A 27,312-nucleotide genomic window follows, 5' to 3' on the forward strand; every position below is an offset into this window, starting at 1 on the left:
TAGAAGAGTAACATTCACTGCTCTTTGCTACTTGAGATGCTCCTTAGGAAAGTTGTACTGTACTGTCTCTGTTCATGAGCACGGAAATGAAGTGGTGAACCAGCCAACTGAGTTTACTTTTCCTAGATCTTTCCCAATATTGTAATTATAAGAGATGGCAGCTGACTATTCTACTAACTGATTTCCCTAGTAAAAGTCTACATTGCAGATACTCATCCCATTTCTTTTTTTTTCTTCCTGTGTTCTTGCAAGATTCTGTTTTGTATAATTTGGCCAAAATGTTAGAATTGATACGGGCAATTTTTTTATTGGAGTTCCTGTTTGCTTTTGTAGTATTCTTTTGAAGATCTAAATATTGCGACAGTTAATTACACATAGAAACATACTATTTTCCATTTTCAACTTCACACCTAATGGTGTAAAACATTTTCCCTTATCCTCTTATTCCTTACTTAGTTTGTTTTAATGTTGTTATTGCAGACCAGAAAGGCACGTTCCTCTACAACAACCACAGCTGACCTGTGGCGGCCATTGGTTTTCACGCTGGTGGTGTACCTGCCTGTGCAACTCCTTCCTTGAACACAATATAGAAGTACTGCTAAAAATGACAGAATATATTTTTTACTCAAAGGACTTCAGAAAATGCTAATCTTTGAAAAATGCAGAAGCCCATTAAAGATAAAGAATATAAACAAGTGTAAAGCACTTCTTAAAGTCTTTGACAGAGGTCGCAGGTGTAAGGAGGTCAAAGTGATATCTTGTTCTTCTAAATATTTCAACAGATAGACAGACTTTTGATTGCATTATCTATTAAAAAATTGCTTTGAACCTTCCGCCAATGCAGACCACTTGTGCTTTCTCAAACCAACAAAGGTTCGGTCAGCAGATAAGAATTTCTGACCGTGGAAGGGCAGCTGCTTTCCTTTCATCTTTCCTCTGGTGTGTACATGAAATGTTTGCTTAGCCTGGCCCTGCTATCATGAGGACTCTTTTTTTTTTTTTTTTTTTCCCTCCTAATCCTCCCTCTAATTTGAATCCTACACCCTGTCTGCAAATAAGACATGAAGAAAATGTAGATTTCAGCAGTGCAGCCTTAATCCTGTTGGATGCTGAGCATTTCAGCACGGTGCTGAGCCTTATTTGACTCTGCATGTGCTTATCTGTGAGCCCAAACTTCAGCACACAATTAAGTGCTCTGAGCGATTCAGAGCAATGATCCTTACTGAAGTACTGAGCCCTGTGAGGGAAGTTTGTGTTACTAGAAATTTTGCTGCTTTTTTGTATCGTCATTACTTCCAACCAGAGGAGGTAATTAAGGACGTGGTTGTGTTCAGGGCACCACAGCAATTTCTATAAAATTTTTTTATCTGACTCTTGAAAATCCACTTGTGACTGGTCCTCTTTTTCTTCATCTTTTATTACGTATTTTTCTTTAAAAGCAAACACAGTCTCTAAAAACTGTGCCTATGATACCCAGGTATCTCTTTTCCTTCTTAGGAAGCTTAATCTATGTGCAATGTTAATGAGAAAAACATTAAGACAAAATGTGTAAAATTGCTTTCTAGATAGGTTCCATCTATATGTAAATGTGAAGTTACATGCAAGAGAACTGGCTAAGGGTATCCTGAAGGAAAGATGCTATTCGTGTAGACCAGATCATTATAAATGTATGCATTCAAATGCTGCCTACTTTAGCATTATATGGTTTCCTAATGAGAAAAGGTTGTGTTTTGTTTTCCTTTCTTCCACTCTGCCTCTTTGCATCTCCTCCACTTTCTTCTCTTCTTTTTAGCCAGCTGTGCCCAGTGGAGTGTAGTGTGACAACAACTGGAAGAAAGTTGTATGTGGAGGTGGCTGACTTGTGTGCGAGTCCAGGAGAGGATGAATGTAAGGCAGTAACAGGTCAGCTAACAATTTATGAGATCGTGACTTCTAGAGGTGCCAAATAAGGATCTCTTGTCTGCTTGCTACACTGTTTGAAGCAGTGTGGGAAGCAAACCTGCAGACTGTGTGTGAACACTGAGGATGCTGTCATCCCTGGGATGTTCGCAAGTGTGTCCTTCACCAACAAGCCTTCCCAGGCAGACCCTTGGTGCAGAACTGTGAAGTTGCTCTGCATGCATTTTGAAATATCATAGTGTACTGGTAGGTGCTTTAAGCAGTTATTTTGGAATACCCGGTTCAGTAACATCAGGAGCCAGTAATTAAGGGTAACAACTCCTCCCATTTAATCTATGAGCTGAGGATATTCTTCTGGATGGATTTGTTATGAGAAAAATATATTGCTGCCCTGCTTGTGTCATCGTAACCACCACAGTAAACCTTTTATGGGACTCTGCAGGGAAAGGAATAGAGAGAGCTTGAAGACATGTGAGGACAAGGCGGCAATCAAACTACATTTTCTGAGCGCTGAGGGGATCTTTTTCCCTAGCAGGATTCCATTTAGTTTTTTTAGCATTAAACTGCAAGTATTTTAAGCTCCTGAACTCTGGAAGAGGAGCCATGTGCTTTCACGATACTCAAACTTGGATTCTAAGTTGCTGTAAAGCTCCAGTTCAGCAAAATGCTTAAGTGTGTGCTTGATTTTAAATACACGAATACTTATAGTGACAGAATGGTCAAGAGCAGTATGAAGTCTGCTTTGCCTCACAACTAAGCCGCTGTGTAACTTATGAGTATAGTGTATTATCAGTCCAGCGTACCTATTTCTATATGCAAACCTGCCATGGAAATGCATTCCCTAGAATTGGTGGGATTTAAGTGTAAACTTAATTTAGAAATAGCAGGGGGAGAGTGCATATGCTTTATTTGTATGCAGTTTATCTTCTGGTGGCCTAAATAACTTCTTGCATCCTGATTTAAATTCTTAGGCTGTTTAAATATTTTTCCCCTCAAGACCTGGAGTTTTTCTAGAAATGCTGTGTTGTTTCTTTCATAAAGCCATTATACTGTACCTTTCATTTTTTTTTAGCATCTGTGCATGTAATGAATAATGGGTGAGGTCTTCTCATCTTTTATTGATTGAGGGCTTTTTCTGCATCTTGCGTATGGCGAGCTTTTTGCTCTAATGCCTTGTACATGGAAGTCTATGTGTGGTTATTCCAGACTTGTGGAACTAATGACATCTGAGCTAGTTGTTTCAGTGTTGGAAATTTGTATTATTTGAAGCCCAAATCAGTAGCTCAGAGTTCAGAAGGAGTGAAGGTCATACAGCACAGAGAACCCCGTTGTGTCTGCTGGCAGGTCTGACATCTGAGGATTACGACATCTGTGATACACGGGCCTGCAGTTCCTCACAGGGCTAAATTTCAGACAGCACTCTTGATCTGGTGCTGGTGGAATCAACAGGAGCTTTGTAGTGGACTTCAGGCTGTGTAGAATCGCTAACAAATGAAAAGTGCTAATTAGGAAACCCAAATATTTCAGATTGATGTCTCTACAGAATAGCAGTATTTCACTTATCTTTTTTTCCTTCGTAATTCTCTGGTACCTTAAGGAAGGTAAACGCTCTGGCATGGCTATCTTTGCTTATCTTCCTTAACGTTGAGGTTGTTTTTATATGAGAATAAATGTTTTTCACTACGATTTATATGTTTTCAGTGCTATCGGGGATGATCCTGTGTGGCTGCTTGACACGTGTTCTAGTAAGAACAGTATCTCTAAACCTTGCAGTCTGATTTCCTTTATTATACAGGGCACAGAATTTGAGGAAGGTCTCAGGAGGACCCCATAATATTTCTGTGTAGCAAGAAACAAAATCTCAAAGAGAACATGGTCATCAATGGGATTAATCAACAGTGCGTTGAGAAAACGCTTTTTTTTGATCATTTTACACGTGGTCATACTAGCAGGTCTGTAGTTCCTATGGCAGCGAACCTGTAGAAAACAATTGGATGTGCTTTCTGCCTCTCAAGGGTTTGTAGCTCTTTTATCAGTCCTGTCCACATGGTGGAACGTGGTCCATATTAACAGTGATGGAAGAAAGGGAAGTGCTGCTGTCATTACAGCTGAACCTGTTGCATTTACTCACCAAGTCATGAACCCGCCAACTGTTAGCATCTGAAATAAATAAGTTTAATTTCTGTGATCAGAAGACAACCTTTTGTTCCTTTTGCAACATTTCAGTTGCTGACATGTGATTTGATTACGCTAATCAAAGAGTCATTGAGCTAATATTGGCCGTGACTCAGTCTGATGCATTTTGCACTGTGTCATACCTGACCCTTTGTCATGATGGAGCATTCATTTGCACCGAGTGGGGTGCCTGACAGTCTTACATCATAAAGCAACTTATTCAGTGCAAATGAGGATGCAGTATGCTCCTCTGCAGGGGATTTTCCCACTAATGACGTATGGAAATAGTGCTCATTCACTCTAATATGAAGGGGAAAGATGCACAAGCATGCTGATCTCCTAATGAATCTATGGTATACCTCAGATGAAAGGAAAACAATGCGTTTTTCAGATGTTAATGTTCTTATCTGCACATACCGTGTTGCTCTCTGCTCCATCAAAGCTGAGATGCACACAGATTTATAGAGCCTTTACATTCACAAAGACTGTTTGTCAGCGAGGTACCCATGCATGCACACTTTCTGTAACCATATGGAATCCCTTACTTCCCTGAAAGAAGAAATACAGCCATGTTATTCAGATGTGAACCCTAAGAATTCGGGCCATTCTTTGTGTGCGTAAAACTTCTTGCCCTGCTCTTTCTGCAGCAGCGTAACTCACAGTGTTGGTGCTGTAACAACGCCTGATGGCTTTTGTCACCTTATTATACTTGCATTTTTGCAGCAGCATGCTGCATTAGCCCTTGTCATCTTCTCAGCCATGTTTTGTATTTAATTAATAATGTTTAGCTGTTCGATGTTGAGAGCCGCTGTAAAAATATTTGAGCCTTATCATTTTACGAATGAGGAGTTCTGTTAATTTTCTTCAGCCTTTCATTTCTGAAGGCCTTTCTTTAGTCCTCTTTCTTTTGGTCTTAATGGAGAAGCAGGATACCAGCAGGACTCTGCACACTTGTTCCACATGGTGATCGTAATTACATTTCTCTCTTTCAGCTGAGGCTCTTGGCCTGCTCCAATCTGTCTCTGAAAAGGCCCTTCTAAAGTAGTTATTTTGCACCAGATCCTCCTGGTTTCAGCAGGTGGGTTTAGAAGCTAGACGTGCTGATGCAGAGCTCCTGGCACCTGGGGTGGCAATGCCAGGTGAGGGCAATCAGGGCTAATTAGAGTGGGAGGGGCTGGCAGTGGCTGTGTCTTTCAGACCTTTGTAAGCTTTGTTGGGAGCACAACTGTTGGTGTTCCATAGCTCTGGGTGAGGAGGAGATGGGTGTAGCAGCAAGCAAAGAGGGCACAGGAAAGGTAAGTGGTTTTTTTTTTTTTTTTTTTTTACAAGGCTTAGAAAAAGACTGGATTATAGGTAGGGTAGCGAGGCAAAATGGGCCTTTCTGGTACAGTGGTCCTTATGGTGGCCCAGGCTGCTGTGAGCAGGAGCAGGGTAGGGGATGTGGTGCTTCCACGTGTGATGTCCATGAGGGCTTTGGCTGCCTTGTGTTGATCTGCGTGTGTCTGGGTGCTGCTCATGGTCCATGGGCTCTGCATGGACCATCTGCAGGGAAATGCACGCGTAAAGTGGTTTGTGCCATGAAATTAGGTCTTCTCTAATCATTGCTTAATAATGTTTCTATTGAAGTCAGTGGCAAATCTCTTTTAGCTTCATTGGGAAGAAGTAAGCTCTAATTCTCCTGATTATTCCTTGTTCACCAGGAGTGCTGAGACAGCCTATCTGTGAAAGAAATAGGGTGTTCTTGCTGTATTTATTTTGTGTGAGAAGAGTATGGGTTTTCTGTTGTGAGTTCTGTGTTTCCTTCTTGTGCACAGGAGAAGTTTGCTTTGAAAAAAAAATCTTTCTCCATTAACCAAAGTTAAAATACTAGCATTTAAAAAAAAAAAAAAACAGCACTGAAGTACTGTTTATTCTTTCCAGACAGGCCTTCTAACTGGTATTCTCCATATATTTTTTGCCTTGAGGGATGAGTGGTGTTTCATCCATTTTGTTTGGTGGTGAACTCAATGCAGACATCCCAATAAATGGGTCAGGCAGTCACTGCGCTAACTCCACTCTTTTTGGTTTTTGCCAGAGGAAAAGGAATTCTAATTTCTATCAGTCTGAGTTGTGGTGGGCAGCATTATCAGCTGGAAAGACCCCTCTGATTTGACAGGCCCCACTGTATGATGATTAATTACTACTCAGCTTCATTGGACTTTTCTAATTTCCTTTTGCCACTAGCTGTAGGCAACAAGCGATAAGTACCGCTCTTATTATTTTGTGCAAAGGAAAATGTCTATTACTGCTCTGTCCTACAAGTAATCAGAATAAAAAGACAGCTGATTGGGAAACCTGTGAGGATCATTCTGTCTTTATTTATCCCGTCCTCGCTTTATTTCTGTGCTGCTTCCACACAGAAGTTGTTTTACACAGTTGCCTGTCAAAATAAGAAGATACAATCATAAGCTCTATCAAAGTAGTTGACATTTTGAAATCTGTATAATGATTTCATGGGAATTAATCCTCAATCTCCAAATAAATCCTCCTCAAAATGCTAATATAACTAGAAATCTTATACCACAGAATGTAAAACAATTCTTAATCTCCCTTTTCTATTTTGCCATAAGTTTATTATATTAGAAGGCTGCCTTGTTGAGAGAAATTACAGTGTTATCACCAAATGCAAGAAAATTAAGTCCTTTACATAACATTCCCTTTATAGCCGTTGAGCCCAATGGCTCTGCAGCACACCAGGAAGGTGCCTTGCTTAGAGCTTGTCAAGGACATCACTGTTAGAGGTGCAAGTGGGACTTCACAACTGTAATGGTTTTGTTTTCAATGAAAAGTTTGGGCATTTCTTGCAAATTCTAGAAGAATCACCTGGGTAGATCCTCTATTCTATACACTGAAGAGGTGTCATGGAATTTTCTTTCAGTGTGAAAATATTAAATGCATACTGCATGCAAATCTTGCCTGCACAGTGTGTGGGAACATGTGCTGGGACAGAGGCATGTGTAATTGTAGCACAGCTATCTGCTGTCTGGCCTAATTACCTGCAAGGTGGGCCTGCTTACCTGCAGGCTTGCCATGTGTTGCTGTGCTTTCTGTTCAAAAGTGAACTCGGTCACATCTGACAGGGCTGGATGTCCCCATCTGTGCGAGATCTATTCTGAGTGTTTCAGTGCTTAAGGCTTTAGGAGTGATAGGACCTGCAATCCTCTAAGTCTTCCTCGCCCTGGAAAGGGGACTTCTTTAGCTCTCTCACATGGTTCTGATGTTACCCAGCTTTTCTACACAAAGGCTCGTGCGAAAGGACAGGATATTGATACACTGGAGAAGGTGTTTGGTAACATCTCTGGGGGATGATATTCATCTTGTTTCCATAAGATGAGTTATCTGGACTACTAAGAAATGTTTCTTCTGATCAGGTCCTTCCTGCTCTTTTGCCTGCTGGTAGGACTTCAGGTGTGTATGGGATTTGGGTCAGATTTATGTGCTACCCTAAGAGTGATGGCAGAGTCACGGGCTGTATGTGGTGCTGCATTTTAGTGGTGGTATTTTCCTTTTTGGGAACAAAGTAAACAGGAACTAACTGGCTTCAGGTCTGAAATAATGGAGGAAGCCCCTATAAGGAATCCTCTTGCATCAGGAGCATGCACTGCTCACCAGCCCATCCCTTCAGAGGGTGGAATTTCCCTGGCCTGCTGCAGTGCTTGGAAATATGGATGTCCTTTGTGCTCTGTTAGCAGGAGGGAGAGAGAAGAGATATTTGCATGTGACTTTCACATCTGCTACCAAAGCCAAGAGCCAGATCAGTATCTACTTTCCTTTCCCCAAATAAACAGAACCAAATGGCTCGCAGATCTCCTGAAAGTCCCATTTCCCTGCCTGAGTTCTTATCTAGCTATTTCTCAGGGCTCTGCAGGGTGAAGTTGAGTGACCAGTAGGGAGACTGCAGGTGCTGGGCAGGACGTACGAAGAGCTGAGCCCGTGAGGAGAGCTGGGAAATGGAGGTGGGGGACTGAACCATCAGTGACAGGGAGCTGGCTCAGCAGTGTATCTCTAGCTCATATCACACAGCTAAGGATGTTTGTAGAGTTATTTTTTCCAACGGAATTACTTCTAGTGTTGTTGGCCGCAAAACAAAAATAAATATATTGGCAATATATTGGCAACATAGCTGCCAGTGCTATTTTGCTCAGTACAAACACAGCATTGTTATTCACAATAAAGAGCTTGTGATGTTGTTATCAGACTGGTAGCACTACTTTAATCGTTAGTGACTTCAGGCAGTTAATCTAAAATGTCCTGGATTATATTCTCTCCTCCCACTTGATCCCCCTCGGTATCTGATGGTTATTGTTCTCGTGGTTTGGGATCGCTCCCCCTCAGTAGGGTGGAACAAGGAGCTGAGTGTTTCACTTCAGAAGCGGTATTGTAGCTAAGGCCTCTACGTGCTCTGGTGGAAAATACCTTGAGAGGATGTCTGCTGAAAGTACCTCTTAATTATATAGTCTTATGGTAGCAAATCAGAGGTTAATGAGTATCTCAACAGTTATTGTGAGTGCTCTTTAGCTACTAATGTTTCCAGTGGAAATGCTGTATACTGAGCCTGGCTGCAGTATGAAGTATGGCATACTCCTTCAGCTACTGTAATTATGGTATCCTGTTCCCTCATTATAATCTGAATAGAATAGTACATCTAGAGTTTATTCAGTCGCTTAAAGCAGTAATAACTACTTTGTAAAGATCTGGATCGCTGAGGTACGTACATGCATTAAGAGCTTATCTCAGTAACTATTAAACAAACGAGGTTCTTTAGCAAATAAGATGTAATATTCATATGCTGTTGATAAGCACAGTTTTTCCTCCTGTGTTCATGGCTGACTCACTGCCATCTGTATCTTTGTATCCTTAATGTATGGATGAATTCCTGAGAGGTGTCAGGAAGCCACAGCAAGCATAGTGATAACAAGGCAGGCAAAACTTGGGCATCCCTCTGACAGGAAAGGTCTGCCCGAGTCCTGCAGCTTCCAGGGGGGATGGGAGAGAAGCAGGCCCATCCCTCACAAGAACGGGGGTTTCCTTGTATGTTTTGCTTGCAGCTCTCGCAGCATGGGCAGTGTGAGAGCCATTCCTCCTGCTGGAACCTCTCTGCATCCAGGAAGGTGTGGTGTTCAAGGTCAGGCAGCAAATGAGTCTATGTCAGGAATGAGAGAAAGAAGGTAGCATCTATTCTTGGAGACACCTTCCAGGCTGCTCTGCAGATCTGACAATTAATATTTGAACAGATTCAAAAATACTTTCCTTTGCTCCCTACAAAAGTAGGCTTTCAGCTCTTTCTGGGTTACCACTTCTCTTGGTGGCTGTTTGTTGCAGACCGCCTTTTAGTGTTGATTGGTGGGTTTTGGTGCTGCACAGCGGAGTACATGGCAGTGTTTTTCTTACTGATAGAGGGATAATAGGCATCCTCAATTAACTCCTCTTTAGGGAAGGAAAACAAAAGGCCAGTCTCTAGATAGGTGTCGGCAGCAAAATCCCAATATTGTGATTTATTTGAAGTAAGTGGTTTTCAGAATATTTACGGAGTAATTCAGCAAAATCTCTGCTATATTTTTGTCATACGTAGGCCACGTAATTATAGTTGAGAGTTTATTCATTTAGTTTAGACTAATTTAGAAAGCGAAATACATGATGATGCAACTGCTTTGTTCTTTTTCTAATAAAAGGTGGGAGCTTTTGAGCATTATTAGACTGAGATAAGCTAGGCTTCTGTATAGCACAATTTTGTATGTCTGAACTAGCAAAAGCCTTTGAAGTCCTATGAATCATTCTGCTTGTTAATTCTTCCATTTGTTTGATTTTTGGTACAAAGAAAATGAAAGAATATGATGAGATTATGGCATTTTAAGTCAATATTTATTAAAAAATCAATCTCGATGAAAATCTGCCCATCCCTCTAATTAGATGAGGCAACTTGAGGTTGATTTTTAATTGCAAAAGTAATTACACGGAGCAGATAGCCAGTGACATTTGATTATCTAGGTGATTGATTAAAAAGCCTAGCTCACAGAGCAGATTGTCAGCCAGGGGAATCGAGACAAAAGAGCAAATTAAAAAAGTTGTCCTGTTAGTAATCACAAAATTCAAGGATGAAATTACAAAGCCAAACACCTCCAATCCACCTCATCTTCATCACTCAAATGCATGCAGCATGCCTGAGCTCAAAAAGGGGCAATAAAGAAATGGATTACTTTTAAAAGGAGGAAGTATTCGGGAAATATAAAAATGAGAGAGCAAAAGTACTGCTGAGAATAGGGACTTCAGCCACACAAGCAAAGAAATAAAAATTTCTCTTACTTGTGACAGAATTCATTTTCCCTGTGCGCTTCGAAAAGCTCATTAAAACCAAGTAGGGTTAGCCAAACTAAATGAAATACGTTGGGTAACAAAATATATTTTTAGTGACAGATCTTAATGATTATTTAAGAATTTCATGTAGGTTATTCCTTTCTTATCTAGTATGCGTGTCTTTCACAGCAAATACTCATCTAATTTGGTAATAACTCGGTTTCATTTTGTCTTTGCAATTGATTACTGTCCTAATTCCAATGTTGTAATGCCTATATCTCTGGACTGTATTTTTCTCCTAGGCCAGACCAGTAGGTTTGTGAGCTGCAGAGAACTGCAACAGAAGGTGTTATGTCTATAGCACGATCTCTGTGTTTCTGTTGACTCTAAAGGCTTTGGCTCAAGTCCACTGTCTTTTTTTTTTATTTTTAAACCATGGCTTTGCCTTGAGGCGTTATCTGAATTATCAGATTTGTTGTGCAAATGGCTCTTGGTCAGGACCACTCCACCCAGATCCAAATGGTCTTTAAACCTGAAACCCGCTCATGAAAATAGCTATTTTCTGGAGTGTCACATGGCTTCCTGGCATTGCTTCTGTCACCTGAATGCATTGGCTGTTTTCTGTCCCTCAGGTGTCTGAAAGGTGATTGCTTAAATGCAGTATTGAGGAATTAGATATAACAGCAATTATTCTTTAATTAAAATGAGAAAGATATGTGTATAATATTATAAACTGTTTTGAGAAAGGAAGCAAAATGGTTGTAGGCATTCCATGCAGGCACGTGAACTGGTGCACAGCTTGTCAGCCCTTAGGTTCCTCCATAGCTCCTATGCAGCTGATGTCTATAGGTACCAGTGGGGTGTTTTATCACTGTGTCAGCATCAGCCCCTTCATCTGTTGTCATTCAGGAAAATCTTGGCGATCCAGTTTCTAATTCCATAGAAACGACGTGTTTTTCTCTTCCTTGGTGTTGTCATTGAGAAAAGGAAATGATAACTAGACTGCTGGATTTGTTAAATGCCAGCTCTGCATTGTTCTCTTATGAGGCTCTATTACCTGTCACCCATCAAAATGTTATCTGTCAAAGGGTGAAAAAAATTCAATTGATTAAAGGTGCTTCTTGCATAGTAGAGAACCGTATGGCGTTGCAGGTTCCTGATAGGCGTTTTGCATAAAAGCACATAAACACTGAGCAGAGATGGATGCTGGCCTTGTTTGCTTCGAGCTCCCCGACTTAAAAATACATAAATCTGCAGGAAAGGCAAATTATTAAACAATGAGAGGGTCAAGGCAGTTGTGGAAATGTGTAATTGGCAACCTCAAGAGAGCAATTGGGATAGAGTAATACCATTGAGAAGCGGCATCCATTTTCAGTACAATGAAATGAGTGAGGGTGCATTGGGTGGTTTGCAAACATCACAACAATAGTCTTTGTTTCTCTTTCAGCATTTGGAGGAGGTGGGGTGAAAACTGCAGAAATGATGTTCTACAAGAGCAACTGCTCTTCCTTTAGCAAACAGAATGTCAAAGTAATTTACAGATTTGGGTAATTTCAAGGCTTTCTGCAGGCAACTTCACCTGCCTGCTTATTAGAGCAAACTCAGAGGATGAGCTCCATCTTGTCTGTTGCTGTTCTGTTAAATCTAATGCTAATACTGTTATTCATGTCCAGGGTTTTTGTATTCTTCCAGGAAGATTTCTTTTTGTAAGCTTTGCATTCTTTGGCTGGCTTTATTTGCACCGATTGTCTCATTTTTCTCACATGGAATATAATTCCATAAAGATGGACTCTTGCACTGCATGGAAATGGAGCTGTATCTCAAATAGGAGCTCTGGGTGATGTAATAGCTGCCATTCTTCTGATCAGCTTTCAGTCCTTCTCAGTCTGAGTGCCTCTATTTTTGTTTTTGCCTGCGTTAAACAGGAGATTCAGATGTTGGTAATTAACTGGAGTTCCCCTGCTGCCAGCCCAAATTCTGTTCCAAAAAGCTCTGTATATTGCTACTTCTGTATTTGTTAACAATGTCCAGACAACAGGTCTGCAATTAGATCCCCATCTGTTAGACTGCTCATTTAGCATAGCCAGTGGATGCAAATGAAGCTGGTTCCCTAGGCAGAGTGGATCCCTAACTAGCAGTATTACATGGGGCAAGAAATTGAGCAGTGGATGGCAGGGCAGGAGGTGAGGATTGCCTTACCCATAATATGGCAGCTTGGGAATGTCCACGTGCAGACAATAAAATTCTGTTGTTCTGTATGATAATTACTCTGAAACTGCATTTAAGTACATTGCTGGTTAGCCCAGTAACTTTGCTTTAGGTTGAAGGGGGGAAGAGTGTTGAGCATCAGGTATGGTGAGTGCTTAATGGGTGAATGCTGCACAAATATGTAGATGTCAGACTTCTATAGCAGTTGTTGTCTGAGAGTCCTAGAGGAACGTTTTGGGATATTAGATATTTTCACAGGATAAAATGGAAAATGGAAATTCAGGGAGATGCATTTTTAGAAATTGTTGTGTTTAATCTCAAACTGCAATTTTGTATCAGTTCTAACAGTGTTATAATAAGGGATAATCCTGCCAAGTCCATAGGCTGTGTGTTGGAGGATTAGCTAAAGCTTGCATATTTAAATGTTCTATTTTCTACTGGAATGTCTGTAAAATAAGACAGTAAAACCCACTTAAACTAATACCTGTTGAAGGGCTAAAACAGTAAGGAAAAACCTCTGTGCACACTCACATTTTCTGAGTATTCGTTGTGTTGATCTTTTGCCTTTGTAGAACTTGCAGATCAAAGATAAATGTGCTTAGTTCGTGAATATAGAGTTAAAAGGAAAATGAAGCTTTTTTTCTTATGCATTAAAAGCATTTGTTCTGGTGTAAAATTAATTTTTACATTTATATTAATTTCTTGTAATAATACTTACAGCTTAGAACAAAAATACATCCTGAACTACTGATAATAGGTGACTTTCTAGAGCCATGCTTGAAATTATTTTGCTGTATAAATAAGAGGAGAGAACACTTCTTCATTAAGAAAGCAGGAATATTTAGAGTTTATTTTGTACAGTGTTCAAATCTGCACAGGGCAGTTGTTACTGCAGACGTGAGAATGAGCATTTCCAGTTGGTTTGTGACTTTTCAGCACAGAGTCTTGCAGTATTGTCCATTGGATTTGATCTGCGCTTGGTATTTGTTACCTGGATGAGTACTGGAGCACAGAGAACCCCAAGGATATCAGAATATTTGCCAGTGCTAGAGTTTATCTGGGTAAGAGAATGTTCAACTCAGGTTTCCCAGCACAAAGCAGCGCCCTGGCCACCATTATTGCACCATTTTGCTTCAGAAGGCACTCTGATTTCCCAGTATATTGTGGATTGCAGGTAATGCCAGCCAACGTTATGTCCCAGTCAGAGCTTTGTCATCAGATTAGTCTGCCAGGCCTTCTTCTAGAGGAATATTGTGCAGACAGCTCTGCTGTGGTGAGGAGAGCGAGCTGTGGTTCTTGCTGGCTGCCTGAGGAGCAGTGCCAGCAGGGTTACGTGGCTCTCCCTGCTGGGGGGCAGCATTACTCCTGCACTGGGGGCGAGATGGAAACATGCCCTTTGGAAGAATGCACCCTGCTCTGCAGAAGCAAGTGTGTCTTCTCCATTGAAGGCAAGTAAAGGACTTAGAGATTTCTGGGGCCCTTCGAGGAAGATGGCAACCTTTACTTTCAACCTATGCAGCAGTGTGGAATTGCTAAGGAGGAGATGAATGCTGCTTGTCACCATGACTAAAGTGCAGATCTTTGCCTCTGTGGAATTCCTCTTTTTCAGGGCCTGATGGAAAATGTGTGGGATCAGAATTCCCTGCCAGGCAAACCTTTGGTCCAAGTGTGCTGCAGACAGAGTAGGAGCTTGTGATTGCCAGGTCTGTAGCCTGCTAATCTTCCAGATTAGTCTTTGCTGTCTCCCCTGGGGGATAGAAGGCCATCAGCAGAAAGCAAGAGCAATCCCTTGCTCTTCCTCTGACAATAAACAGATAGTGACAGCAGCAAGAAACCTTGTGGCTGTGCTTTGGAGATCCCAGAGTGTGTGGGACTATGGTGTTTTAGTGTGTCACGTTTTTCTTTCTGTTCCTGAATAGAAAATTCATCCTCTGTGCAGGTGATAGAGAGACTGTGAGTAGGAAGAAGAGAGCACTGGGGCACGTAGGTGTGTGAGCAGGTTCTGATAGCAGGAGGGTTTTGCTCTGTGAGTGGGCAGCTTCCTGCAAGCTCAGATAGTCACTCCAGTTACAGAAACGAGCTGCTTCTGTGCTTGGCTTATACTGAGCTGCCATGCCATCAGTACCTCCTCAGCAGTAAACTGGGCCTGCAGTGGAAGCCCTTCCACACCTAGCAACTGGATTGTGCTTTCAGGTGAGATGTCACTGCTTTAACCTTCTCAATCAGAAGTAGGCAGCTGTGCTTCATGCTGATCATCTCCAGTTCCTTGTGCATGGCTTTACTTAGTGTAAAGATTGATGCCAAGTGGGGATGGCCCCTCTGGCTGAGAGAAGCCGAGTGCTTAAGACTGGGACTCATGATTTTGGAGTGCGTCTCTTGTTCTGATGTGAATGCTTCTGGGAACCCAAATGAGTCCTGTTTTACTCTTGCCTCCTTGGATTGCACACTGTGCAGAGCACCCCCTATGTGCTGATATTCAGCATGCTGTTGCAGTGTGATTGACAGTAAGCTCTTCAGTCTGCACGTTTTCCACTAGTTCTTTCTCTTACCACTTATGACCAGTAGTTTTCCATTTCTTAATTCTTGTTTTTGAATTATTCTGCTTCCACAGATATTTCTGCTTGGCCTTTATTTTATAGCTCTGTGCTGTTTAAATGCCTTTTTTTTTTTTTTAATTTATAGCCAAGCTTTACCCCTTTAATAAGGAGCAAAGAGCCCACCAGCTAGCTTCTTTCCTATTTTACTCACATTGATGCTGTGCTCCTGTTATTAGACCTGCCTCCAGGTAATAACAATGTCCTGCATTCAAGTAAGGAAATTAACCTCATAATTGTCTCTTAAATGTGTTCTTTCACTGCACAGCTCGTGGGGGCGAGGGGCAGAGGTCACTTAACTCGCACAGTGATCACATTGTCATCAGCATAGAAAACCATTATCTCTGTAGGTTATAGCTAATCCTACCAATAGCGTTGTAACCCACCTAATTTTTCTAATAAAGAAAATATTGAAGAGCTAACAAAAGTTGGTCAAAAGGACCCGTTTGATGAACAGTAACTAATCAGCACAGCTTGAGCTTACTGGTGGAGGTGTAGGTAAATTTAGTTCCGTCCCACTTGAGCTGCACCTACCAACCCTCTGTAACTTGTTCCTGACATCTGTTCTTCAGCTTGTTTTGTCATGGAAGACAGCTTGGCTTGTATTGATTTGTTGTTACATATCTTCCTACTTGTTGTGTGCCATAAAGGTTACATCTGCAGTGATGCCAGAAGAGTGACTGCAGCCTATTTGGACTTGGGTCCTCAAAGGCTGGTGGCAAGGAGGCTGCAAGGAACTGCTCCTCTGCTTTCCTCTCCAAGCATGACACACTGTCATTTTGGAGACCATTTGATGTTGTGGAGACAGAAGTGGAAATGGTGGGGCTGTGTTAGTTTTGCTCTGAAAATATTCACGGGTACAACTTCCATTTGGATTGGGCTGCGTGTTGACATACTAAAAGCTTTCTGTCTCAAGCACAGTTTACAAGCTGTCCAGGCCACAGTACACCCATGTTGTTTTAATCTGATGAGATTTTGTCATCCCACACCCACTCTTTGTCTTCAAAGTGCTTTTGGTTTTGTTCCATCTTTGGAATGAGATAGCTGCTGCAGGAGGAGCAGGGTGTTTACATGGAGGTCCTTGTTGCAGCCCAGGGGGCTGCAGGGGCAGGCTGGAGGTACCTGTTGGCTCTGTGATCTGTGGCCCTGCTGCAGGGGGCCGAAGAGACAAGGTGGAAGTGCTGGCACAGCTTGGTCTGGTGTGCTAAAGGTCCTGCTGTAAGCTGTGCCCCATGGGTGCAGGCTGCTGCGTGCTGGAACTGCAGCATGTCAGCATGTAGCCATTACAGCTGTTCTCTACTGGTAGTCCAAAGTCACCTGCTTGTTTTGAAACAGTTGGGGTGGGAGAGAGTCAAAACAGAAGTAGGCATGGATAGCATCTGACAGAAGGAGTTGATGTGTGATGGGAGCCATGAAAAATATTCCTAGTTCCTGCCCTGTTGCAGTTGTGCTTAGGAAGGACGAGGCAGGGGATGTTTCATGTTGACAGCTCCTGTCTTGTTGGCCAAGTAGAGTTCTTTGTTGCTGAACTCCATTTGCAGGGCACTGGAAGTTTAAAATCTTTTTCATGTTCTCTTATATTTGAGTAAGACTGTCACCTCCAGAAGTAAGGCACAGTACAGCTTCCTTCAGATGCTTTCAGCACTAGGCGTTCCTCTGGCATGCATCCTTTCCTCAGCCTCCCTCCACCCCAGCTCTGACAGTCTGTGGTCAAAGCGTTAGGCAACAGTTTTTATTAGCTGTAACAGCAATATTTTGGGGATGGCCCATTAGAGCTGCAGTCCCTGTGTAGCCCTGCACATCCCAGCTGATTCCCATCGGTGAGCTCTGCTTGCCCTGTGCGCCGCTGGAACCAGCACAGCGGCGGTGGTTTCCTTTCAAGTTGCAGGTTTTAAAGGCAGCAGTAATTGTTTCTGAAATGTTTCTTTTCATGATCGTTAAATAAGCTCGTTGTATACATTGAAACTCGGATCGTTCCTGCTTGGGTTTGCTTCCCTTTTCATTGCCAGGCCTAAAGCACAGGAACAGCGTGTGTGTTTTGGATTGCTTCTAGGCCATAATAAAAATATACTTGCTGCAGAGAGAGGGTGCCATCTCTGCCATTTCCTCAGAAACGTAGCCTGTAATTAGTTGGGATTTCCAGCTCGGAGTGCTAAATGGAAGAGACAGGAGGAACAAGAAACCCAGCACAGAAACCAGGTTTTATTTAAGCCAACATAAAAGTGCAGAAATATGTTAGTCATGTGTCATGACAGATTCTAGCCCAGCCTAAATCAGTTCTTCGTGTGTGTATTGGCGTGGGGAATCAAAGACTGTGTGAAAAGATGCGCTTACAAAGTAAGGCACTTCACCAACTGTCAAGAGCAGCTTTGAAACACGTCCTTACCTCCAGATAGTATTTACGCTGAGGATGTGCACTGTATATGCTCTCTTCAGCTTAAAGGCCCCAGGCTGGAGTAGCAGCAGTTACTGTATCTTCCAGAAAGCCCAGCTAAATTATCCCAGATGCGCCTTGCAGCACCAGGCTGTTTGCTCAGCAGGCTGACACAGTGCTGCGGCGTTATTAAATTTCCATCAAGTTGACCGAATTTGCAGGATCGGTAGGGCGGGCCCAACGGGGAAGCTCTCCTAGTGCCTGCAGCACCTCTGTGGCAGCCGATGGTGCTGCTGATACTTTGCATTCTGCTGTTACTCCGCTGCTGTAGCCATCTACTTAATCTCCGCAGCAAAGATTAGTTTATTCGATTAAGTCTGTTCCCTATAGACCGTCCCCATAGCTCCTTGGAAGGCATCAAGACTGTGCGTCTCCAACCTTTTACCAGCTAAAGAGATTCAATAAAGTAATCTTTTCCCCCTCTTTTTATATGATTGGAAAATAAATTGAAAATGAATTTCAGTTATTGCTTGTGTTTTAAATATGAGATAAAGGTCAGCCCCCTCCAGCTATCTCCATAGATGGAGATTAACGCGAGCATGTTCCATTATAAAATCATATAGCGGTTTTGTAAATCTGTCAAGTCATCTACAAATATATAATTAGTCTGTTAGATTTTGAAATCAATAAACGATGTCTTTTCAGTCCTGTGCCTAGAAAGCTTTGCTAGGGAGCGCTTTAGGCATCAGGGTCCAAATAGAATGCTTGCACTGTGTGTACGTGAAGTTGTTCACAGAATCTCTTTAGATGTCGAAGGTTAGTTGAGAATTAGGTGTACGTGTGTGTTTTGTCTGGGTTTTTTAATTACCTCTGTTTTATTCTTGTTGATTTTTTTTTTCTTTTACCTTACAAGTAGACAGTTTTAAACTTGAGCTTTTTTGTTAAAACATTGTGTCAAACAGTAGATGTTTAAAGTGCGGACTCCCCATTTTTTTCTGTTCCTGGTTGGCTACAGTGAGATGGTGACTGAATGTTTGTAAGGCAACGTTCAGAGACATATTTATACAAGGCGTGTGTGCACCGTTTGTCATCACTGTCACAGAACATGATTTCCCGGGTCAGAAAATTGACTTCAAAGCTTGACCCTGAAGATTTGACTTGCCTGTTTGCTTATTCTGGTTCAAGATGTGATGTCAAAAGCTGTCCTATTAGTGGCACCTTTTCACATTTAGTTTGCTCAGGTTGATAATAATGATACTAGAAGGACCGCATTTTGATGTTGAAAGAGATGGGGGAAGGAGCACTGCTGAAATTGACGGTGTTGACAGTAGGAGGTGAGATTGGGGAAAAATGCATTAAAATGTGGATGTTGCTATAAGCAACACCATTACTTTGTTAAAATGCTATATATCATCATGAAGCTTTTTGTCCATCCTTCTGTTCCTGATTTGATTGTGATTGGTTTTTTTGGTGTGGCATGGGTCCTGTTTGTCCCAGTTGCAAGCATACGCACATGTACGGTTTGAACACGACTTAAAGTGGATTAATTACAGTACATAGTTTACAGTGGGTTACAGCACATTTCTTTTAATCGTTCATTTAAGTACTGAATTTTTATAGAAGGAAATGTATTGTTTCCAAATCCAACAGGCATTGAAAATAGGCAAGTAAAAGTTGTCTTTCGGCTTTCAGTTTCAGAACTGGCATTGCATATCTCCTGGTGTGAACATGGCATGGCTGCAAGCTGTTGGAAGTATGCAGGTATTGCTCAGAATACAGCGATCTCAAAGAATAAATTCTTACGTGTAGGTTATTGACACCCCTAACAAGGAGACACTTATGGTGGGATAAATGTTAAATCAATAACTTAATGCTCAAGATTGAATATCCTGGGTTTTAACTAATAATTACCTGTTTATTGATTTACCTAGTGACACCAAAGTGGAAAAATATTGTGATATCTTCTATTTAATTAAAAAAAAAAAAGAGATCTCAAGCAATGAAACATCTGCATTGACGGTAGCTTTCATAGCACACAGCATGATGCAGTTGAATCCACTAGTGGCGTTTGTTGCTAGCAAATTGCACTGTAGAAGGTCGTATTCACAAAGTTTCCAAGGCATGCAGCTGTTACAGACCACAGCAGAATGTAAAATAGCCAGTGTGTAGGGTCACAGAGAATCGCAGCTGTGAGCCTTGGTTAGGGTGTGCACTTCATCAGCACTTGGATTCCTGTGTTATATTAATGATAGCTGATGCTGGTCATCTTACAAGAACTTTGTTCCCTATGTTTGCTTGTTTTTATAGTGTTATAGTAACTAGCACTCATATTCATTACATTTTCTTTCATCACATTGGCTAGTGCAGAATCTCATGTCGTTAAGACCTAGGATTTCTGTAACAGGTTTCCGTTTATTTCCTAATTACCATCTGTGGCTGGTGATTCCTTAGCACTGTCAGCATGGAAGCTGGCTCTCTGTGTCAGTGTTTTCTTGGTGCTTCTGTAGGTGTGGTGCAGCCTGGCTGAAGATGCTGCTGTTCTGTAGGGGAATCTGCAAGTTTCTAAGGGTCATAATTGTAATTTCTGTCATGAATTAAACAGTATTGCCTTTTAGACTAAACCTGATGGTTTTCTGGGGAAAAGGAATAGGAGGAAGACCAGGTGACTATGCAAAGATCAGGACCTGGTACAAATCAGAGGTTGGCTCTTACTTGGTACTTATCTCTTTATTTCTGTGGTAAATACTCTGCTTTTCAGGTAGTTATTGGTCGCAGTTTTTATGCTCTGTAGAATCTTAAACTTAAAATGCAACTGAAGTGGTCGCTTTCATTTATTTCTGACCCAGAGTAGGTATCTCAGAATGCCAAATGCCCAGCACTAGGAAAAATAGGTTGACTTCTGCTGAAATAGCTGAATTCCCTGACTTCAGTGAAAAGAACATGTATGCAACTCTATGCCACGTTCATGTATCTGTGCATATTCATGCCTGTTGATCTGCAGTACTTTCACTTTCTGATGCTATGCAATGTAGGCATGCAAAGAATCTGAAGCAGGCTTACAGTAGCCCTGCAGAAACAGCCTAAACCTGCTGACTTTTCCTGCTTGTGGCTCCACAAATAAAACACTGCAGTCTGTAAATATGGATTGCACAACTGGACCCATCAGTAGAGTGTGATGGAATTGAAGTTGACTCGTCTGTTCTTACTGAGGTGGGTGTTCAGCCCATGTAAAAGTGATATAACCTCATCTAAGCAAAGATAATTACTTGGGTATGTGTTAGGTAAAAGCGATGCATGTTACTGACGTCCTTGTTTGTGTACAAATTTATGTAAGCATACAGACTTCATTGCAAGCTCCACAGTGTTTAAATGCTGTATGTATTAATGTAAAAGCTTAGGTGAGGCTGAATCACTTAGTTCTCCTGAATGCGTGACTTCAAAATGACTACTTGAATAGGAATTGTTACTGCGAACAATAAATATCCAGTTTCTGTATGGTTTGTTCTATTGCTTTTCAGATGAGCAGAAGATGTGACCCCTTTCCAATGAGGAGATGTTTAGATGGGAGGGACAAATGTAGAACTGAACCAGTTAAAAATAATAATCTGAAACAACCGCTATTAAATGTGACACACGCTTCTGTTGTAATTAGAGAATTCTGTCTTCAAGGAAAGTCACCTTGACTTTAAAAACTAAACAAGTCCTGAATGATATGCTAATTATGATGCATCTCTGACTAAATGGTTGAATAAGTTTTTAAGCACTTCTTGCCTAAGTAGTTTGCATAAAGTTCCTTCTTCCTCAGTGTCTTTTGGTTGTCCCACCCCCTCCACCCCCCCCCAACAGAGTTGGTTGGTCAAGTTGATCTCTTGTTTGAAATTCAATCAAGGGCATTAAAGTGTAAACCAGTTGGAAAAACAAAGAGCTTAGGGAAATCATTTGCTTAAACAACAACAAACAAGCACTGGTAATCTTCTTAGAGAAATTAATGAAGGGAAAACCCCCTCAGCCTGGGTGGATAATGATCCTTAGCTATCATGTAACAAGCCTAGAAGGTTTAGGGAGAAGGTGAAAATTAAGCAAGCTGGATTAAAGTGAACTTCCAGAGGAACAAAAAGAAATTTGGGATAAAGATCAGTTCTCCCAAGTTGAGATTGAAAAGTAGTTCTGAACTGGAAGGAGCTTAATCCTTTATGTAAATCTGGCGTAGAGGTAAGTTTTCATCTCAGAATGTTGTGTGTTTCTAGCATACAGTTAATAAATATTTTTTAAATGATTCAGAGAACTTTCTTGCTAATAGCATCTTTGTGCAAAAAAAGCTTTTTCATAAGGTAGATCTAGAGGAGTGGTAGATAGGGGGTAAAAAAAAGAATGTTACCTTTATCTTAACAAGATTGTTATTAATGCTTATTCTTTACTAATTAATCTCTTCAAATTATTTAACCACAAAATTGAGATCTCTTTACATTAGAGCTTACTCCAGAGGATATTCATAAGGGACTTCCTGGTAACTCAGTTTAATTAGTTTTCTCAGTACATACATGTTTATCTTTTAATAATGATAGGAGTTACCTTTGTCTCTGCTAAGAAACTTAACTCAACTCTACAACTTTCCTTGGCAGCATTCAGTCCCAATTGGAACAAATAAGCTACAGCCATCACATGTTTTTATTTATAGGAAGGCTGCTCCGAAAGTAGTACCCCTTATGTTATGATGTTGGCCCACAGCAGCCAACAGACACGGATGGTGGTGGTCAGCAGTAGAGGCTGCACCTTCCCACCAGTGTTCCATTACATGTTGTTGCTGTGTGACAGATGGCAGCAGAGGGGTGCTTTGGCCACGTGGCATCTGACGTGGAAGTGTGTATGAAGCGAGGGTATGTCATTTAGTTCCTCCATGTGGAAAAAAATGGCACCCACTGACATTCATTGATACTTGCTGAGAGTTTCTTGGTGACCAGGTGGCTGTGAGCACAGTGAGGCGGTGGGTGCTGCAGTGGTGACTTACCTCTGCTGGTGCAGATTTTGACAAATGCTGCATGCAGACTCTTGTTCATTGCTGACAAAAACAGATAGTGAGTGGTGATGACTGTGTTGAAAAATAGTGTTTTGTACTGATAATTTGCTCTTGCAAATATATGTTATTGTGCTCTCAGCGTCTGTTGCAGTTTCCATATAAATAAATAGGAGGCATTACTTTCTGAGCAGCCTATCAAAATACTTATTTCTATTTCAAATAAAGCTTTTACATATCCCATATCCTGCTTTTGGGGTGTGTTTTGTTGTTTTTCTTTTTGTGGGGTTGTTTGATTATTATTATTATTATTTTAGTAAATAGGTGTTTAATGAGGAAAAAGATCACTGAATGCTGTGACTAAGTCTCTCTGCCTCCATTCCATGACAGAAAAGGCTGTCTTTTAGTTTCCCCTTATTTTCAGGCTCATCAATGCCCATGCCTTTGTTTTGAGTCATTAGAAGTGTTGAAAGGCAAAGTGACAGAAATGCGTACTCTGTAACTGGTAGGAAGAAGTGGAACATTAAAAACCTTACTAATGAAAAGGTAGTTGGGGTTGTGGGCTCTCTGGGTGATCTGGGGAAAGGCAGTTGGAGGGTTTCACTCATCCTGAACTCAGTCGTAATGCAGTGGCAGTTCACTTAGGCTCTGAGTCCAAAGATACTTATGGACACAAAGATTTATGGGGTTCTTGTGTGTCAAGGTAACCACTCACACAGGTGTGCTTTTACAGGAGTGGAACATTACTGGTTCTCTTCATACATAGCTCACCTGTTTTCAGAGGAATTGCAGCATCAGGATTTCGGGACATCAAGTGGGCAGGTCTGAAATGTACCACGTGTGGAATGAAGCCTACTGAAAAACATTTAATCTTTTGGGATGAGTGAGAGGAGTGCAGAGGGGAAACTGCATTTGAAGTCAGAGCAGTAATAATGACTCAGAGGTTTGTACTGTGCTATCACTGTGCTGTTAAGCCTGATTCCTCCTTTCACGTAAATTCTCTTGGCTTATTCTGAAACGCATTTAAAATGTTAAGTAATACAAAGTCAGTGGAGCTGGTGATACTTCAGAGTTCTCAGAGACTGATTGTTTTACGTTTCAGTGCAGATTAGATCAGAAGTCACTTTGTATGAAATATCCTTGAGTGTGTAATCTATTGATTTAATTTTGTAGCCTCAGTCTAGAATTTGAGAAGTCCAAAACAGAAAGTCCTTCACATTTACTTCATTGGATTTCTCTTCATGTGTTGTCAGTAATTCTCTATGTAAACAGACAGGAAATTGTACACAACTTGAAAGCTTGAGCAGCTGTCCAAAACATTCCTGCTAAGATTGATTAATACCTGTTTTTTCTAGAAGTACTTTGAGAGTATTAGAAGAAGTTTTAAAATTCACAGTTATTATAATGGGTCGTATCAATATTTACGAAACTTCTTTGAGAATGATCCCAGACTTGCACTTTCTTTTGCCTGGAATATATATGTCTTGCCATTTTGAAGAAACTGTTTCTATTTCAACGACATGAATATAAAGAGAATTATGCTAAACAACCTCTGTGTAATTCAGCCAGATGTCCTTATCTGATCCCCATGTATGTAACATTAAAACTTCTGAGTCTTGAAGGCATTTACCCTCGTTGCCCAGTAGGGCAATGCGCTCCACACTTTTTGACAGGGAGCTCTCAAAACCTGATCTCCAAAAGAATTTAGATGCTTAAGAAATTACTTGCAGAGATTTAGATGCCTCTCTTATTTTCATTGAGAGTTGGAAGCATAAGAGGAGTATATTTCTGAGTACATTTGAGCATCTCAACCTAAATGACCGATAGGTGACTAACCTAAATCCCACAGGACAAGGGTTTGAACTGGGTCTCCCACATCTCAGGCTTGATGACCTAACTACTGGACCTCGCTCTAGACAATTCTCTTCTGTTCGCCTGCAGATCAGTGTCTAAATCCTGTTGTGGATAGATGAAACTGAAGCATGAAATATGTCTGTGGTTAGTGATGTAAGGGTCATTTGTATTCATAACATGGCTTATTTGTATTTTTTAATTTGTTCCATGACTAGCAAAACTTAGATGTGAACCAAGAGGTTTCCGGTGGTCCTAATGAATATGAATACATCCATCCAAATAATAGCTAGCCGAGTCTGGGTTTACTTTCTGCTTTTCCCTGAAGCCATAAAAATTTTGAAAGCAGTGTATGATTGATAAAGTATAGTCAAAATGAAATGGTTCTTAATATAAGAAACAAACTAGTTTTAAAGTCTTTTGGATTGAGAAAATGAGCTAAATGCAGTAGCATCTGTCACTTGTACTAGTTTTCTAGCACATCTGCCTGTAATTTTTAGGTGCTGCTAAAGTTAAGATATAGGTTAATATGATCCTTTCTGGCACTGCATCAGTAGTTACATACCAAGAGCAAGTCCTGCCAGAAAAGCAAGAATCTGGGAATTTTTTTAGGGAAGGGATCTAATCCAGCATGCTTTGAAGTTGGGAAGGGACTGCAAAAGTCCGGGCAGGTAAGCAGCTCACAGTGTTTTGGTGCTTCCAGCTTTTAGTGTGTTGTCAGCATTAGGTTCTGCAATATACATACATGGGATCTAGGAACTGATGAAATAAAATGCCATTATTAGTAAACTAAGGATCTAACATGTTGTACCTTTTGTCCTGTCTATTCCTGTCTTCAGCTTCACTACTTTGGAAGGTCCCTAGCTCAATGGATAAACATCTCTTTTTAGCTTTCAAACAAGTTTTGGACCAGGTAGGCTTCTTAATATGACTCATTTCTGATTACTGTTTACTCAACTTTTATGCCTGTAGCCAAACGTACTTGTTCAGCCTCTTTCTGATTTTTGTTTGCCACCGAGCAGGGAGTTGTAGTTGTGGTTCTCACCTGCCAGCTCGCAGGATTGACTCTCAAATTTTAGCTGGTCCTCAGAAGATGTGTATGTGTGGAGGGTGCAGTTAAGATAGTAGCTTTAAAAAAAAATAATTTGGGGTGTTAATTTATTAAAAGCAAATGTGTGTAATAAAACCCTAGATACCCATGTGAAGCAACTCTTGCTGAACTTGAGATTTTAGGCTTGTTCGTTGTTACTTACAATGCTCAGGTTACTGTTTGCAAATAATCCAAGCCAAAAAGAGGTTGACAAATTGATTCTGAAGGAGTTCAAATGCTGGCAGTTCTTGGATGCCTCGGGCATGTTATGTGGAGCATAATAGCCAAATCTCAGTTCAGACAGCTGTTTCCATGGGAAGGAGCTGTCTTGGACTGTTTTCTAAGTCACTTTGTTTTGATCTTTGACATGTTATTGCTAAATGATCTGAACTTTCGCCATTAGAACTGGACATCTTTTATGTTACTGTAATAGACTTATCACAGCTGACCAAAGAACTTCCCATACGTAGGCTTATTAGGGACTGTATTTGTTGACAAAGGTTCAGAATTGTCTGCCTGCTGAGAGAGCCGTAACACATTCGAGGAGCTTGTGCTGTTCTGCAGCGGCCAAAGCTTGCTGATAGGAACAGCACGTTTGCTATTATGCTCTGGACCTTCAGTAATACGACTATCAAAAGGACAGCTTGGCTATGGTGCACAATCTTGGTACTGCTTAGGTAGACCCCAGTAATGCGCTGCGTGTGGACGCTTCCTGTGCTCACACTTGTGATGAGCTCTGGTCAGGACAATTTAGTAAGCTCTGCTTGAAATTTTGAGACTCTTACCTAAAGGCCTAAGGCTTTCTACAAGGAATCTCTGTCTAGTTTAACAGGAACTCTTGGGTGATTCCCAGAGGCACCTGTCATGTTCTAACTGCCAATGTTTTTGCTGGTTGCACTTAATGCAGTGTTTTGTGTGCCTATCCATATGTGGGAGCTTCCCTAAATTCATTACTACTGCAGAACTGGCTGTTCTAGCTGAGAAAAAGAGATCAGCCTGGGAGTAAAACCTGATGCTGATTTGTGATCAGGTAGAGCTAACAAAGGAACAGAATTTAAATAAAAGATCTTGCACTTGTGTTTTTGTGCTGCTATCTGAATAGCTTGTTGCAGTACAGAGTAAACATCAACACATTTGTATCTTGCTATAGGCAAAGCTCTTCTCTAGGACTGCAGATTGTTCCCAGGCATTTGTAGAATTTAGACATCTGTCTGAAAATTAGGACTGGTGGTGTGATCCTTTAGTGAAAGGTAAATCAGTGGCGGGAGAAGCACCTAGTATGTTTGTTTTTGGGAGAATTATAAGGAGTGTAATTATAATATGTAACTATTTCCATTGTAGATAGAAGAACTGAGGCCCAGAAAATCTCACGTCATGTGAAATGGCACAATGGTTTGGTGATGGAGTTGCTCTTTCCTACTCCTATAAGCTGAAGAAAACTGCCCTGCTCTTCTGTTGTGTTTATAGTACCATGCAAGCAATCAGCCAAACATTTCCCTGCATGAATCTCATGTTTTTTTGAGCTCCTTCTGTACTTCCACAATCACTTAGTAGTTAAAGATGACCTGTGCTCTGTGTATTCTGCCTGTCCGTGCTTGGGAAGGAAGTTCTGTATTACCTTAAGCATCTGATTTATATATATATGTATTTTTTAAATATAGCTTTCAATTCATTCACTCTTAATTCAATAAGAACCATAGTTAACAGATATCTATGAGTGCAGACTGTAGCCTCAATTTTTCACGTTTATGGGCTTTTCTGTGTATTCATCTAA

At 41.1% G+C, this 27,312-nt stretch overlaps 1 long non-coding RNA gene across 1 annotated transcript; it reads left to right on the plus strand.

The window, feature by feature from the left end:
• Positions 1-5,079: 5,079 nt before the first annotated feature.
• Positions 5,080-27,157, plus strand: LOC116243941 (uncharacterized). The gene is made up of 3 exons (XR_004170081.2): positions 5,080-5,369; positions 25,288-25,361; positions 26,880-27,157. It is a non-coding gene; the product is annotated as an uncharacterized LOC116243941 (long non-coding RNA).
• The last annotated feature ends 155 nt before the right edge of the window (positions 27,158-27,312 follow it).

The sequence above is a fragment of the Phasianus colchicus genome, chromosome 13 (genome assembly GCF_987193195.1).
Source record: "Phasianus colchicus chromosome 13, bPhaCol1.hap1.1, whole genome shotgun sequence".
Classification (NCBI taxonomy): Eukaryota; Metazoa; Chordata; class Aves; order Galliformes; family Phasianidae; genus Phasianus; species Phasianus colchicus.